Source organism: Passer domesticus, chromosome 12 (assembly GCF_036417665.1).
Source record: "Passer domesticus isolate bPasDom1 chromosome 12, bPasDom1.hap1, whole genome shotgun sequence".
NCBI classification, from domain to species: domain Eukaryota; kingdom Metazoa; phylum Chordata; class Aves; order Passeriformes; family Passeridae; genus Passer; species Passer domesticus.
In genome coordinates this window covers 10,413,587-10,428,046 of record NC_087485.1, presented here as the reverse complement: position 1 = coordinate 10,428,046, position 14,460 = coordinate 10,413,587, and the positions used below count along the sequence as shown (strand labels likewise).

The 14,460-nt window shown below is 39.7% G+C and overlaps 1 protein-coding gene across 14 annotated transcripts in view; it reads left to right on the top strand.

The window, feature by feature from the left end:
* The window catches only part of FTO (FTO alpha-ketoglutarate dependent dioxygenase), a 223,090-nt gene that overhangs the window by 66,456 nt on the left and 142,174 nt on the right, over positions 1-14,460 (top strand). The gene's annotated exons all lie outside the window — the stretch shown is intronic.

The following is a 14,460-nucleotide window of genomic DNA, read 5'->3' as shown; positions in this document are numbered from 1 at the left end:
TACTCTCTTGTAACACAGGCTTAGATGAGGTAGAGACAAGAATGTTTGATATTTTAGATCCATTGTGTGTTGAAAACATGGAAAAACAGCAAACTCTGGAACTCTCAAGGGTTAGGTTTTCTGCAATTGGTGTGACATTGCCATGTGTCTCTAATTAGAAACATGGTGGCGTCAGTGTATCTCCTTTCAACAAGCCTCGGGATGATATTTATCAGCAAACCCAAGCTCGGGCCAAGACAGAAGCTGCTTCTAATTTATATTTTAAGAATCGCTTTAATGTTTTATGACTTATAACATATTAATCACAATTAATTTCATCTATCGGAGGAGACAGAGGAGAACGTTAATTGGCAGTGTCTGTTTCGCCGAGCCTCTCGGTGCGCTGGGCTCTGGCCGCGCTCGGGCCCCGGCGCTGGGCGGGTTTTGGGGTTGCGGGGCAGGTTTTGGGGATGCGGGGAGGGTTTTGGGGTCACAGGGCGGGGTTCGAGCTGGGGCGGTGTGTGGATTTTGGGGGCTCGAGGTGCGGTTTGGGCTGGGGCGGTGTGTGGATTTTGGGGTCACGGTTTGGGCTGGGGCGGTGGGTGGATTTTGGGGCGCGGGGCGTGGTTTGGGCTTGGGCGCTGGGCGGGTTTTGGGGGCGCGGGGCGCGGTTTGGACTGGGGCGATGGGCAGGTTTTGGGGGCTCGGGGTGCGGTTCGAGCTGGGGCGGTGTGTGGATTTTGGGGGGCTCGAGGTGCAGTTCGAGCTGGGGCACTGGACGGGTTTTGGGGTCACGGTTTGGGCTGGGGCGGTGGGTGGATTTTGGGGCGCGGGGCATGGTTCGGGCTTGGGCGCTGGGCGGGTTTTGGGGGCGCGGGGCACGGTTTGGGCTGGGGCGATGGGCGGGTTTTGGGGGCTCGGGGTGCGGTTCGAGCTGGGGCGGTGTGTGGATTTTGGGGTCACGGTTCGGGCTTGGGCGCTGGGCGGGTTTTGGGGTCGCAGGGCGCGGTTCGGACTGGGGCGGTGGGCGGGTTTTGGGGTCGGTGGGGCAGTGGGTGGGTTTTGGGGTCGCAGGGGGCGGTTCGGGCTGCGGCGCTGGGCGGGTTTTGGGGTCGCGGGGCTCTGTTTGGGCTGGGGCGCTGGGCGGGTTTTGGGGTCGCGGGGCTCTGTTTGGGCTGGGGCGGTGGGTGGATTTTGGGGGCGCGGGGCGCGGTTCGGGCTGGGGCGGTGGGTGGATTTTGGGGGCGCGGCTCGGGCTGCGGCGCTGGCGGCCGCCGTCGGGGGGCAGTGTTGGGCCGCGCGTTGGGCGCTCCCGGCCGCGGAATCGCGGAGCGATCCCGGGCTGCTCCCGCCTGCCCCATCCCCGATTCCACAGCACGGGGTAACGAATTCAACAGCAGTTTAACACTAAAACTGCGCTGCTTTGGGGCATGCTTAGCTTCCGCAGCTAAGTTAAACCTAAAGGGTATTTTTGAAGGTAGCCAGTAGTCTGCACTCAATGTTTGGTTGTTTTTTTTCTCCATATTTATAACTTTAGCTGGATGATTCTTAAAAAAAAAATAAAATAAAAAAGAAGAGAATAATTTAAAATGCCAAAAGTAAAATGTCTTAGAATTGTTGATCTTGTTTTGGAAGGATTTTGCTGCTTAAAAGGAATTCTTTCTTAAAAGAAAGAATTTAAAATGCCAAAAGTAAAATGTCTTAGAATTGTTGGTCTTGCTTTGGAAAGATTTTGCTGCTTAAAAGGAATTCTTTCTTAAAAGAAAATATTTAAGCATGTATTTTTTCTTTGTGTGTGAGCTGAACGACTGTTGACGTAGCGTTTTTATATATGTGTCTAGAGTGAGACAAAAGTCAGTCTCAGGGACCTTCTGTGTATTTTTTTAGGTTTTCCCCTTGTTTAATAAAGAAGGAAAAAAAGTTTCAAAAATTATCTCTGGTTCTGCTGATTGTAATTACTCTTCTGTCACGGCAGAGTGTGATATTGCAGGAAGTTTAGCCCAGTGTCTTCAAACCTGTGGGCTTTATTAAATATTTTTGTACATTATAGCAAGCAGACAATTTTATCATAATGTTTATTCCTGGCATTTCTTTCCCTGAGGATAGTTTTACTTAGAGCTCACTCTTGTGATGTAAATGTTAAACCTTTCATTTGAATGACATTCTGATAAAACATCGCATTTCCCACAATATTACCTCATGAATTTATGAGCCATTAAATCCGAAGCAGTTTAACCAATCTTCCTTTTTTTCTCCCCCTCCCTTGAAAATATGAAGGCTATTCACATGTTGGAGGTTTTTTTTTTTTAAAAGTCATCCAAGATTAACACGTTATCGCCTGCAACATCAGGATAAATGCTTGCAGAATTCAAAGGGAGAGTTACCATTTGAAAAAAGACCGTACAGGCTTTGCTTTCTGGGTAAAGAGAAGTCTGAAAAGCTGAAATCTCATGTGATGTGAGCAAGTCTTGCTGTAGCTGTTCTGAGATTCAGTGGAGAGACAATTTGTCTCTCAGGGTCTGATATCATGCAAACCTTGCAATCTGACATTTATTTTAGCTATGAAAATCTGTAACCACCACACCAAATCTGTAAGAACTGCAGAAGTCCAACAGTCTTTTTTTGGTTATTTTGTTTTAGGTGGATTCACGTGAGAAAAGTAAAATGTAAATCACTGAAATTATTTTTGTTTGTGGAATGAAAAGTAAACATATATGGCTACACTTGCATGTTGAATTTTTGAAGGCTTTTTTAAACATATCTAGTATTTCTTTAAAAAATAAAAAAGGACCTTACAGTGCTATATGGTGTGAATTGTATTTCCTGCTTTGACAGTCCATTTAGCAATGTAGCAATGTATTTATATGGCAGTTGGCCTTAATAACCCTTATTGACTTTAGTGGGAAAGAGCCTAGAGTGGCATTATTAAAATGTATCAATTTCATTGCAGTATAAAATCACAACATATATAATTATGTTTGGTAGGCTAGGCTCCATTTAATCCCACCTATTTATGCAGGAATTTGGCAAGACAGAAAGAGAGCTTGGAACTGAAATGTAGAGAAAAGTGTGAGTGACTTGAGTTGCATTTAACAGCACCACTGCTTCACTGCCCACACTGAAGGCACTACTTAAAGGAATGAAACATAGATCTTGAGGAAGTAATTTCTTAATGGGATAACTGAAGCACAAGTAGTTGTTACACCATTTGTTTCATTTTTTGGCATCTTAAAACAGCTGATGATAATGAAGTGTAGCACACCTTTTAATTTGTAGTAGTGCAAAAGCAGAAGCATGCCCACTCAGTGTAAGCAGAATGGTCAAAGTGGCATTTCATGTGGGCTGGTATCTTTCTGCACAACTTTCATCTTGATTTCTAAAACTTTTTAAAAACTGTCTTTAGTCTTGTTATTACTGTTATTCTTAATAACAGGTTTTTTATCAGTTTACACAACTGAATTGAAATCAGGGAGCAAGACTATTTTACTGTAAAATTATTTTTCTTTCCTTTTTGAGGTCTGTTTCATTATTTGCCCCTATTGCTGTATATGAACTATGTAATAGTTTCAGCTAGAAGCCACTGTTGTCAGGGGCTTACAGCCTGACAGTTAGAATTGAGTCTGCACTGAAACTTGAGCTACAAAATCTCAGCCCAGAGCCATTTTTTTTCTCCCAAATTAAAGCAAGGGTTTAAATATGTATTTAAATCAAGAGCATTTCAGTTCCCAGATAACCATGAAAAGCTCTAAGAAAAAATATGCTTTTACAAGGAATTCTCCTAGCTTTTGTAGACTTTGGCACTTTAAACAACTAACCAATTATTTTTTAAAAAACAGATAATGGGATCACAAACAGGCTGGTTAGTTGCTTAGCTTCTTTCAGAAATTGCATAGCAACTTAACTGACACTTGAATTGGTTTGACCTTGTCAGCCAAAATTCCAGGAACTCTGAGGTATTATTTTAATTTCTCTTCTGGTTTTCCCGTGGTGCTCAGATATTGCAGTGTCACACTTTATTGGAGGGCCATGTGGCCATGGGTGATCGGATTTGCCTAATGAGCTGTGAAATGCAGGAACAACATGGCAGCTCAAAAACCCAAATTTTACCCATATTTATTGTCTTTTGGGGCTCTCCTTATCTGTTTAGGCCAGAGCCTTTAAATAAATGTATTTTTGGCAGATTATATTTTGTGTACACTGGAAGTCAGATGTTTCTGGAAATGTATCTTTTATCTTGAACAACAACAACAAAACCTGATCCTGGAGACTTATTTTTCTTTTTTTTTTCCTTTTTTTTTTTTCCTTTTTTTTCCTGGCAATAATTTCTATGACCCCAATATTTTTAGCTGTTAGAAATGGGAGAAAAGATTTAGCATTGTCTGTAGTAGAAACACAATGAAACTATAAAAAGAAAAAAAAAAGTAAAGTTGCATTGCACATCTTTGAGGAAAAAAAATTATTTACAATTCTGAGGGAATTCAGACTTAAGCTTCCAAAACAACATGTGTGCTGAAAGCACAAAAGACTGTGTTTATGATTCTCTTTGAAGTGTTTCTGCAACAGGATAAGGAAAATTTTAGAAACTGTCTGATAGTGTTCAGGGTAAATACTTAAACCCCTTTAGAGAATTTCACACACAGATACTGTGCAGCAGAAAAAAGGATACTTATGTTTCCTAAAGCTGCTACAGCCTACAGCTTTGTACTTAAAGACAGAGGTGTTGAATAGAATTCTTCTGAGGATACATCCAGTGACAATATCTCCAGGAACATCAGAGCAAACCAGTGGATAGCACTTTCTATTTTTAACCCTTACGTGAGCTGGTTGAGATCTGAGCTGCGTTGATATGAACCACTATAATAACACTTCTGTTAGAAATGGGATTGTTCAAAGGGCAGCCTCCCACCTGGCAGCGTTCTGGGAGAATCACACTGACAACATTAAGGTTCTAATGTGCCCTGGCATGAGCCAGGGGAGGTTTAGGACCCTTTGTGTCCCGTGGGACAGGGAGCTGCATTGCTGGTGGCCCAGGTGGGATTGGTTGTGTGGCTGTGCCCGTGGCGTGGTCCTGCCTCTGCCTTCCCCTCCAGGTGGATTTGCACCCGAGCTGCAAGTTTGACATTTATAGGTGTTGCAAGTTTGACATTGGTGGGTGTTCTTGTGCACAGAGCTGGATCTTGGTGAGCTGCAGTTTTGGATAACTAGAATTCTGTGCTCTTGTGCCTTATTCTGGCTGTCACCTGGCTTCCTTCTGTGATCCTCACTACTTTTATACTCTTAGATGTATGCAGTTGTGTGCTCTAAATACCTGCACTTGCATGTAAAATGCCATGAGTTCTGTGCTAGAGTTAAGGCGTCAATGCATATACCACAATCAGCAGAAATCAAATTTGTTTTCCCAAAACATTGGATGGGTATATGCTAGAATAACAAAGGATCTTTGTGTCAATAGTATGTTTATTGAGGCTTATTATTTGCTGTGGAAATAATGATGTTGTAGCATTGAGCTATAGTTTTACCAAACTCATTATTCTTTGCAGAGTCTTTCACAAGGGCATGGAGTGACAGGATGAGGAGGAATGGTTTTACACTGATGGAGGGCAGTTTAATTTGGATATTAGGAAGAAGTTGTTTACTGTGAGGCTGCCAAGGCCCAGGCACGGGGTGCCCAGAGAAGCTGTGGCTGCCCCATCCCTGGAAGTGTTCAGGGCCAGGCTGGACATGCCTTGGAGCAACCTGGGGTTGTGGAAGGTGTTCCTGCCCATGGCAAGGGGGCTTGGAACTAAATTGTCTTTAAGGTACCTTCCAACCCAGAAGGTTCTATGATATGCTTTAATGTTCTCAGAAATCTATTTCCTAGGAGAAAAAACTTAATAAAAGACCATATTTGAAGACTGGGAATAGTATTTCTTGAAAATAAATGAATCTGTATTTTTAGAATTTGTTATATGCTATATAGAAATGAATTAATTATTACCAATATTTAAAAGTAGTTTTAGTTCTTATTTATTGAATCCTAGAAGTGATCAGATATAGAACTTAGGGATTTGTATTTGTATATATATGTTTATGGACATGCTACACAGAAAAAAAAGGATTTGGTTTGATGTTAAAACTGTGAATTACAGTGGTTTGGCAGGAATAATTTGTACTGTGATTGTTATAAACTAGGGTAAGTTGTGATTTTGAATGAAAGTGAAAGCAAATGGCAGTATAACTAAAATGTCACCATCTACATTGCTGTATTTTTTAATACAGCTAGTGTTGCTAAATGTGGTTTTATTGCTATTGTATTTTAGTGGCTCTGTAACCACTATAAAATAGAACACAGCTGCTTTACTTTCCAAATGGCTTTGGGAGGCGAAGGAGGTGACGTCTTCTGAAAAGCTGCTGGTGCTGCATTGATACCTCTTCTTTCCTATCTGCTCATCAGCCCTTCTAATTCCTAACAAGATCATGGGTGAATAGTGTTTTTGTAATGTGTTCTTTAACAGTTACTTCATCTTTGCTCAAAACTGCAGCTTTCATTTTATACATAAAGAAATATTACTTGGCTTCAGAAGTTGCTATGGAGAGCATTATGGCCTGATGAATTAGGTGCTGATTCTTTTACTGACCCTCTGTTTAACTTGTGCAAGTAACCTAGGTGTGGTTTTCAAAATCAGTCTGGCAATCAAAACATTGAGGTCTAACTTTGGTTTTAGATTGCAGGCAATTTCTGATCTTAAATTCCTCCTCCATTAAATGAGTCTATGATTTTTTTCTGTATCTGACAATTACTTATTGGCTATGTCCCAGGGAGAGAACATCCTGCATTTGAAGAAAACCAACAAATTACAAATTTCTGCCTCCCCATATCATGATTGGAAATGGGGCCGCATAGGAGCTTCTATTTTTTCTTTTTTTTTTCAGATGAGCAAATTTTGTCTGTTTAAGAAAGAGCTTACTGTGTTTTGGCTGACCCTGATTGTCTCCTGGCAGTTCCCAGGTCTTGTTCTCAGGAGCTTTTGTTTGAATCTTTTTTGCACTTTCTGTTTGTCACTACACATGCTTCTGCTTAATGATCCTGAAGCTGTAGATATAATAATGTTTACTATTCTGCCGTAGGAAGATAATTGCTGGCTTTTCTCAGATGTTACAAGTGAACATCAGATTTTGGCAGTTTTCCTTGGACTGCTAGTCAATCTGAACTCTATGTAATTTTCACAACAGAGGCACTAATATAAAGTTTAAATGTAGCAAATCTTTTAAATTATTCCAGTAAAATAATGTGGTTGTTTATCACAATCAGAGTAGTTTTCATAGGACTCATTTTGGATCTCTGTAATAGAGTAGAATGATGAAGGGGATTGTGAATCAGGCCGGATTGTTGCTGGGGGACAGGAATGGCAGCAGTGGAGCTGTGCTGGAGATGAATCCAGCTCTGTGCTTAGCATGCAGTGATCCACAAAGTGCACTGTTAATAGCTGGGAACAGTGCATCAGTTCATGTTGTTTAGCTGCCTAGGGATCAATATCATTGTGTAATAAACTGAAGTGATTATTTTTATGTGTCTGGGTATATATGTATGCATATACACACTGCTAATAATTACATTTTAGCTCCATCTTCAAGCTGTGTCCTACATGCTAATGGATTAGAGCTTCAGCAGCTAGCTAGAAGGTCAATTGTTTTGTGATGTTGTGGTGGGACTCAGCTTGGATAACTGAATTATAAGATTTTTTTTTACATGGCAGAGTAAGTTAACTCATTGTGATCCTTTTGGTTTCCTTCTGTCCAATGTCGTACTTCCATTTCATGAAAAAGAAGTTTTAGTGCTGAAATAATTTGCAGTAGTAGGACCACAGAATTCACTCTTTTGCTCAGAAATAATGATTGGTTGTGTTGCTGATGGGCAATATAAATAATTTTAAGATTAGCCTGTACAAACCAGTTGATGCTGATGCTGTGTAGTACCACACAGACGTTGTACTCTTCAGGTTTCCATGAGAAAATCTGAAAATCAGCAGAGCCTTACATTTCTCCATGTCTTCTCTTATGGGCAAGAGGAAAGAGCATGATGGTGTTGCATGTCCAGAGGTAATGCATCTATCCCCAGGAAGCAGGGCTAAGACAAGATGAAATTAGATCTGTGTTGCATTTATGTAGGTGCTCAAAGCAAAGACCAATGCAAATCCAGACTAGGTCCTAGTCTGAAATGTTATGATGCTTTCAAAAGGATTAAAAAGAAACAGAATTAAGATTATTAATATTTCCCACTTTCAAAGTCTTCTCCTGTAGGTGTTTTCTTCATTAATGCAACCTTACAGGGGCTGGCATTGTCCCTCAGAGAAAGGAGAGGCTGCCATGCAGGTACTCTTGTACAGTCAAGGCTCTTGAAAACATTTTTTCCATTACTATCTTTTGTTGGTTTCATGTAAGACATACTTGATACACATACTTATAAAATATTTACACATTCATGGTCAATTCCACTGGTGGTTGTTATGCTAAAGGAATTGTGAATTTGCAGTAATTACTAGGGAGAGGAAAAGATGGGGAAGACAACAGATGAACCAGTCTTGAAAACTCTTAAAATTTGTGGAGGAGGAGTAACAAAACCGAAAAAGTCTCACTGGTTTCTTTAAGAAATCCTAATGTTAAAGAACTTGATAACAGGGCTGTTTTCTCAAGTTTTTTCTTTGGTTTTCATCTTCAACATTTTCTTCTTTAATGTAAAGTACTGTAATTGAATCACAGCATTAGCTGGCTTTTCCCAACAAAACAGCAGATTTAGGCTCTTTGCTGGTAGTTTCAAAAGTAATATGTATGGAGAGAGAGTGCGAAGACAAAAATTGAGCACATAGATGTATAATCCCAAAGGAATAAACTGACTTCTACTAGACAAGCTGAAAGCTGATTAAAATATTTTTCATCCTTTGGGTATGCAACAGCTTTTGATGATGGAGAGTGTATTAATATTCAGCTTAGCTGCTTGTCGACACTGCAGACAGGTCCCAGGAAAGACTCTGATACTGACCAGGTTTTCTCACTCTGCCAGAAATCTTTATGAGACACAGAGCAGCAGCCTTTCCTGTACCAGGAAAAGCCAAGATAAGAATACTGCTATGTCTTTATTTTAGAAATTGCTTTTGTAGATTTTTAAAGGATTGAAATTTTTAAAGAATTATTTTAATGATATAAATACATTTAAATACAACAAAGGAGAAAAATTATTCTTAATTATTTTAAAATAAAGCTGCTGTAATTCAGTTTGTCTGAGTTTGTTAACTTACAAAGATCCAAGTAATAATATCAATGATCAGGATTTGTGGAGAATGTGTTCCTACTTAAATTATTTTATAACAGTCAGATCTGAGGTGGTGGGATACTGTTCTCTTAACTTTGTCTATTCCCTTGTAATGTAATACCTGCCTTCCAGTCAAGAATGAGATGTAAACAGCTGCTTTATCAGCTGATACTCCTTCTGTTCTTTTGTTGGCATGCTGACATATAGGGTGTTTGCTTTTTCCCCTTCCACAGTGACTAAATATATACAGTATCTCTGGAAAACATGTCATACGCTGTGCGAGGTGCCTTTAGGATGGCTCCAGGGCTAAATACTTCCTGTAGTAGGTGAAAGAGCATGGCTTAATCAGCTTAGTTAACTTCATTAAGCTGTGCTTTTTCTCATGGTACAGCTTTAAAGTGTATTTCGTTTAGAAACTGTATTTCATAGTTGTGGAATGACAAAATGTTGGAGAAATTCTGTGGGATTTTTATAGTGGGCTTGAAAAAGGTAAGATTTGATAGTTATTGTGCAATGGGAGGAAGTGAACTAAAGGAGTGTGTCCTTTTTACTAAAGATTTAAAGAGGAAATTCTAATGCAGTTTAGATTGTAAGTGCTTCTCAAACTGAGAAAGTCAACTCTTCTTTTTATCCCCATCTAAGATTTTTATACATTGCAAGAGCTGTCCATTTTCATCCCAACTTTGGCTTGCCTGCTTGTAGATGTGTCACCAGATTCCATGACTCTACATTATTTTATTGTTCTTTGAAAAAAGTAAACTAAGGCAGTGTGATTGTGAGAATGTGGATCTTTTCTCCACTGATCTTTGAGTCTCAGCAGAAAATACTATTACAAATTAAAGTAATTTGAACTCAGTTGTTTGGTTTGTTAACGTGACTTGTTTACTTACCTCCCAGGTTTCTGGAATAGTAGGGTGTGGGGAAGAAGCAGTTGGGGAAGCAGCTGCAGCTGGCCAAGGGGAGGGTGACAGCAGGTGCCAGTGCAAACTGGGAAGAGGGTTGGGAGCCTTGTCTGGGCAGAATGGCAGGACTGAAGGTGAGGTGAGTGAGGACTCCTGGGACAGCAGCTCTGGAGTCAGTGCAGAACTGCTTCCAACCTTCAGATCGAGTGTGTGGGTGGAATGGACCTTTGGGTACAGTGGGAATAGAAAACAAGCTTGGCAGGAAGAGCTTTGGAGGCTGAGAAAAAGTAGGAAAGGATGGCAAAGGTTCTCAGGCAAAAAGGAATGGTGTGGTTTGAGAGAAAATAGGATGGAGAGGCTTTGCAAGTGGGAAGTGGTTCTGGGGAAGAGGGCAGAAGGTAAGGGTGTAGCTGTGTGTCTCCTTCAAAGCCACATACTGTGGGTAGTGATTTCTTTGATTTTTTTCACCCATCCCTTTAAAAAACTTAGTGTTTTGGTAGAATTCTCTTCATTGATACCTCTGTGCTGTAATAATACTACATTTAAAATAAGGGAGAGATAATCAAATAAGGGAGAAATAATCTTTAAGCAAAAAATAATTATGTTGAATGCAGAAAACTATTTGAGGTATGTTGAAAAGTATTTTCTTTTGATTTCACATACATAAAGTTGTTCAGAAAAACCTAAGGATATGATATATGCATAGATTTTTTAACATTTAAAAAATGCATGTGTGGTTGAGGCTGGTGAAATTTTTTGTGTGTTTATATGGCACATGGATGATATATATATGTATACAGCCATGTACACACATAGAGGGTAAAATATTTGCCTATATAAGAACTAAGCTGCTCCCCATAATGCCTGAAGTTGAAGAAACTCTCTTAACTGATACAATGTGTTAAGTTTTTCATATTAGTACTTCTCATCCCACTGCATGGACATAGTTCTATTATAGACTTCAGTGTTTCTTGATTATATGGGGTGTTATAATTTCCTGATGACTGGTTGTGTTATTTATAATACAGAGGGTGTTAATCCTTTGGTGATTAACACTCTATTTGAATTACCAGAGGTCAAAGGTACATTCTTTTATTTGGAGTTTGGGTTTTTTCAGTGTTTTTTCCTTTGATTTTTTTTTTCCTAAAGGTTGTTTCAATCTCTGTTTTATCTGAAAATTATTTTGAGATAGTTTGGGGTGAGGAGAGAAGAGGAGAGGAGCATGCTTCTTTCTTAGGGACCCAAGTCCTTTGGAGCTGTAGACATTAGAACATAAGTTCTCTTTGCACTGAACAGCTCCACCAGAAATCCTCTATTTAAAAATAATTAAAATCTCAAAACCACAAAAAAAAAAAAAAAAATAAAAAGCACATGGAAGAAGATACTCTCTACTTAAGCCTGTGAAAAAGTAGATACCTACCTGTGTCTCATTCTAAGCCTTTTTAGAAAGATTTATTAAAGACTATAAATGTGTGTACATATATATATATTTTTGTGTATGTATACATATAAACACACACTTTATGAGGTATAAATATATATGGCTGTCATTTCAGGTGATGTGGAGGTATTGCAGAGATTCTTGTCCTGCTGCCAGCTGTATCCCAGTCATTGTGGTTTCAGTGTTGAGGAGCTATAAAAACCTTCAGTTGTTTCAAAGGCTGTGGCTGTGCAGAAGTTACCCTTGCCCTAATATTTCAGTCCTCTCTCGAAATTCTGTGGGGTTTTTTTGTGTTTTTCTGTGTTCTTTAAAGTGTTGGAGCTGACTGAGAGGGAAGCACCAAAGGATTTTTGCTGTTTTGTTTTTCGCACATTTCTGGGCTCCTGTAACCATTCCCCCAGCTCCAGCAGAATTCAGTTATGTGTCCAGGTTTGCTGAGTGTCCACCTGCAAAGCCTTTACAGTGCTTACAGCCATTGCCAGTGTACACCAGAGTGCTGTGACACTGGCTCTGCTCCCTTCTCTAAAGGTGACCATAGCACATTCCTCAGCTGAGTCTGAGGTACATGTTCCACCTGGAGATTGCTTCAGGCTGTGGTCATCCCAAATCTGGAAAAGTGTGGGCATGATGGAAGACCTGCAAGAGTTGCCTCACTGGTGGTTTTTTTTTAATTGGTGCAGCACTGCCCTCAGCAGTGTTTGGGACTTGCACGTAAAGAAAGAAAATGGTCAAAGAGCAAAGGAGACACTAAATAAAGTTAGGAAGCCAAAACCAGGAGAGTGGCTTGTCTGGCTGGGGCAATGTTTTGAGCTTATAGATTGTTCTCAACTCGAATGATGCCAATCTTGGAGGCTGTATCAGGGTATGAGAAGCCTCCTTCTGCCTTTTCTAGTAGAGGCATAACTGCTCCTGAATTGCTGCTTTAAGAAAACTCAGCGTCAGACTAGTCTGAACAAATGTTAACAGTGTCTCTTGCAGAGCTGGGACCCAAGTTCACTGGTGTATAAAAGCTCAGTTTTAACTCAGTTACCAGAACGGGCTTCATGCCTGAACTGCTGGATGAAGTCCTGCAGTCTGCTAGAAAAATGAAACATATTGTAGCAATTCCTAAACACTTAACCTACGTACCAAACCTGTGGGTGTTTTAATGTTGCTCTGCAGCAGATAGGATGCTGGTTGGGTGAGTGGAAGCACAGAGGCCAGTTGCTCCTGTCTGGCCACTCATTTGATGATTGTTTCACTGTCTGTGTGTGCTGGGTTTCTCTCTGCTTTGCTGCCTGGTGTTTTGCTCTGAGCTCAGTGAGGTGCTAAGATTAGCTGGTTTGTTTTTGTCATCATCTTTCATGTTTGCTGTGACGGATAGGTGAGAAAGTAGTATTTGTTCTGCTCCAGCATGCAAGGAATCCAGCTCAGACACTGAGGGCAATTAGTTCCTATGTTGTGGGATAAAAAGCAGACATGCTAAAATTTTAGGGGTACTTTTTTCCTGTACATGCTCCAGGGGGAATGCTGCACACTGCACTGTGGCTTCCTACATGATTTCTCTGTTATAAGATTGCTTAAGTGCTGACTACCATTCAGCTGCTGGCCTGTGGTTAGTGGAAATACTTGTGCCTTTAATGTTTCACTTCCATTTTAATAGTTTCATTTATCCTTAGGAACTTTTTTTTCCCTACTTTTGTGAGTAGTCTGGCACCACAAAATGTATTGAAAGCATTTGAAGTAGTTCAGTAGGAGGCAGAATTAAAGGTCAAAGTGGTTTTGTGAGCAGAGTAAGAAACTGGGAGGAAATGAGTTGCAGAAAAGAGGGAGTAACAAATAATCAAGTGAGAGAAGTAGGAATAAATATAATGGAAGTATAAAGAGTCTTGGAAGTGCAAAGAATGCTAGGGATAAAAGAACTGAAGGTATTAATGTGATGATCTGAATTTTCTTCTCTTAAACTTGGCTGCAGCATTTAATAGGGTCTTGCTCTGGGGATATTAAATATGTAAACTACTAATATAAATGATATTAGAAATGGGAGTTCTGTGCAATTGTATAATTTCACTTTATGTGTCACAAAAGTAGTTTTTTGTCTGCTGACATAGTCCTGAATCAGCTTTCTTGTGGACTGGTTACATTATGGCCTCACAGTAGCAGAACACTGAGCTTGAAAGTCTGCAGATAGAGCATTTGCAATAGTGTGTATGTGTGAAATTTTAAGTGATGAACTGCCTGATTAAAAGCAGAATATATTTTTACTGAAAATTCTTATTGGTTTTGTGTAAATCCATTTTTAATACTAAAAAATAAAAAAAAAGCATGAGGGAGGGAAATAAATTAGTGGGTAGCAGTCAAGACTGAAAGAACAGACAACTAAAGATTGAGAATAATAACCAGCTTACTAAATAAGATTTGCTTCATGACAGATGGAGAAAGTTGTTTGCTGATTTCGCTGGTATGGCTAGAACAATGTACTTGGCTGTTTTCAAAGTGAAGATTATGTTCTGTACAAATATATAGTACATTAGAGTTTTGGTAGTCCTGCTGAAATATTTTGGATTCCTTCTCACATTTATCACAAACAACCATTTATTTTCTTGGGTTGAACCATAAATACTTGTAGAAGTGCTGTAATCTTTTGTTGATTCAAATTTGAAAATTTGCATAATGGGTTTAAGTAAGTAACGTGACTTACAAGCACAGCTATGAATTTGTTACCTGTGATGCTCTTTTTTGGGGACTTTTTCCATAATGAGAATCTATACAATTAATTCATTACTATACATTCAAATTAAAAACATTAATGTATGTTATATTGTTGCATTACTAGACATTAAAATATGCTTTAAGATTTACATCAGAAA